The sequence below is a fragment of the Piliocolobus tephrosceles genome, chromosome 20, assembly GCF_002776525.5.
Source record: "Piliocolobus tephrosceles isolate RC106 chromosome 20, ASM277652v3, whole genome shotgun sequence".
NCBI classification, from domain to species: Eukaryota; Metazoa; Chordata; class Mammalia; order Primates; family Cercopithecidae; genus Piliocolobus; species Piliocolobus tephrosceles.
The window spans coordinates 26326321-26329437 of record NC_045453.1 but is presented as its reverse complement, the minus strand read 5'-3'; the positions used below and the strand labels follow the sequence as shown (position 1 = coordinate 26329437).

Genomic DNA, 3117 nt, shown 5'->3' with positions numbered 1-3117 from the left:
GATATACAAAAATTAGCTGGGCGTGGTGGCACGCGCCTGTAGTCCCAGCTACTTGGGAGGCTGAAGCAGGCAGATTGCTTGAAACTGGGAGGCAAAGGTTGCAGTGAGCTGAGATCACACCACTGCACTCCAGCCTGGACAACAGGGCAATACTCTGTCTCAGAAAATAAATAAATAAATAAACTCTGATTGTTTTGGAAGCAGACAGTCATTAATAAACACATTTATGCTTCATTGTCAGGTTAATTTTTGTATTTTTAGTAGAGACAGGGTTTCACCATGTTGGGCAGACTGGTCTCGAACTCCTGACCTCAAGTGGTCCGCCCGCCTCAGTCTCCCAAAGTGCTGGGATTACAGGCGTGAGCCACTGCACCTGGCCCAAATACTATATTTCATCAATTCTAAAGTGCACTTTAGTTTTTACATTTTAACATGAATAATATCAGTATGTATTTTGCAATCAATGGCATCTTGCTATAATTTGAAAACATTTCTTTAATAGTTCATAACATAATGGAACATGCCTAGATGCAGTGGCTTATGCCTGTAATCCCAGTACTTTGAAGGGTCAAGATGGGAGGATCGCTTGAGCCCAGGAGCTCGAGACCAGCCTGGCCAATACAGTGAGACCCCCTCTTTTCTGGTTAGCGCGGTGTGAGAAGCCATGAGCAGCAAAGTCTCTCGCGACACCCTGTACGAGGCGGTGCGGGAAGTCCTGCACGGGAACCAGCGCAAGCGCCGCAAGTTCCTGGAGACAGTGGAGTTGCAGATCAGCTTGAAGAACTATGACCCTCAGAAGGACAAGCGCTTCTCGGGCACCGTCAGGCTTAAGTCCACTCCCCGCCCCAAGTTCTCTGTGTGTGTCCTGGGGGACCAGCAGCACTGTGATGAGGCCAAGGCCGTGGATATCCCCCACATGGACATCGAGGCGCTGAAAAAACTCAACAAGAATAAAAAACTGGTCAAGAAACTGGCCAAGAAGTATGATGCGTTTTTGGCCTCAGTGTCTCTGATCAAGCAGATTCCACGAATCCTCGGCCCAGGCCTAAATAAGGCAGGAAAGTTCCCTTCCCTGCTCACACACAACGAAAACATGGTGGCCAAAGTGGATGAGGTGAAGTCCACAATCAAGTTCCAAATGAAGAAGGTGTTATGTCTGGCTGTAGCTGTTGGTCACGTGAAGATGACAGACGATGAGCTTGTGTATAACATTCACCTGGCTGTCAACTTCTTGGTGTCATTGCTCAAGAAAAACTGGCAGAATGTCCGGGCCTTATATATCAAGAGCACCATGGGCAAGCCCCAGCGCCTATATTAAGGCACATTTGAATAAATTCTATTACCAGTTCCCTCAAAAAAAAAAAAAAAAAAAAAAAAAAAAAACAGTGAGACCCCAACTCCACAAAATAAATAAATAAGTAAATAAAATAATGGAAAATCTCACAAATGGTGATGTTTTAGGTTCGACAAAATACAGTAACTAGCCCATTTAGTTTTCTGAAATTATTTTGATGTTATTGTTTAAATATTTGTTTTCTGGTACACAACCATAGGATTAATAACATTGATGAAAATAATAAAAGAATAATAAGCATGTATTGAGCTCTTCCTGTGTGAAGTTCTGGACAAGTCCTCACAAAGCCTTAAAAGGCAGATATTAGGCCGGGTGCGGTGGCTCACGCCTGTGATCCCAGCACACTGGGAGGCCAAGGCAGGCAGATCACGAGGTCAGGAGATTCAGATCATCCTGGCTAACATGATGAAACCCCGTCTCCACTAAAAATACAAAAAATTAGCCTCTCAAAGTGTTGGGATTACAGGCGTGAGCCACATCGCCCGGCCTATTTTGATTTTTTTTTATTTTTCTTTTTGAGATGAAGTCTTGCTGTGTCACCCACGCCTGTAGTCCCAGCTACTCGGGAAGCTGAGGCAGGAGAATGGCGTCAACCCGGGAGGCGGAGCTTGCAGTGAGCCGAGATCGCGCCACAGCACTGCGGCCTGAGCGGAAAAAGAAAAAAGTGCCCATGCTGGGGACCGGTATGGGACGGGACTCTACTTTGAAATGATTTTCAGCTGGGGCGGTGAGCTAATGATAATCTCCCTCCATTCTTTTTCTGCCCACTTTCTTCTTTTTTTTTTTGAGATGGAGTCTCGCTCTGTCACCCAGGCTGGAGTGCGGTGGTCCTATCTGGGCTTACTGCAACCTCTGCCTTCCAGGTGCAAGTGATTCTCCTGCCTCAGGCTCCCGAGTATCTGGGATTACAGACACTTGCCATCATGCCCAGCTAAATTTTTTTTTTTTTTTTTTTTCGTAGAGACGGGCTTTCACCATTTTGGCCAGGCTGGCCTCGAAACTCCTGACTTCAAGTGATCTGCCTGCCTCAGCCTCCCAAAGTGCTGGGATTACAGGCGTGAGCCACTGCGCCCAGCCTCTGCCCTCTTTCTTACTCCACCTCTACCCCATGATGCACCAACTAGTATTCAGGACCCAATTTTATTTTGAGTCTGCTGTAAAAGCTAACTTTACCAGGGGTTTAGGCCATTAAAACACATTATTTGAAGTTTGCAGAATGCATTTACATTTTATCTTATGATCATTACAGCTTCAAAAAAAATAAAAGACAGTAATGTTTGTTTCCTTTCACATTGACCAACTTCTCTTCACATAAATACAAGCCAGTTGAATGGCATTCCAATATTACATAATTATTTGCACCCTAACTGAAATTGCAGAATACTGAAAAAGGAGACTAGGATTATTTTAAATTGAAACTGTGCCCAAAGTTTTATTACTTATCAACTTTCTCTGAATGCTATATCATGACAATTATATTTTATTATCACGAATTATGTTAACTTTATATTTTACAAAGCACCCACTACATGTGCAAGGCCTTTGCTGAACCCAGGGAAAGGAAGAAAGATAAACAGAAGCTGATCTTTGCCTTTGAGTTTACTTAACATATAAATAGCAGGTATCTTCCAGAGGCAAGTAACTGTACTAAATAGATTAGGGGTCAGTAAACATTCCGCAGAGCATCAGCTAATACCTATTTTAGGCCTCAAGCACTAGAGGCTTTGTCTCAACTAGAAGCGGAACAGAGGCCATTGCCAATA

The 3117-nt window shown here is 44.0% G+C and overlaps 1 pseudogene across 1 annotated transcript; it reads left to right on the top strand.

The window, feature by feature from the left end:
* The first annotated feature begins 632 nt into the window (after positions 1–632).
* Positions 633–1349, top strand: LOC111533186 (annotated as a pseudogene). Its single transcript, XR_002728781.2, has one exon. The product of XR_002728781.2 is annotated as a 60S ribosomal protein L10a pseudogene (transcript).
* Positions 1350–3117: the final 1768 nt, after the last annotated feature.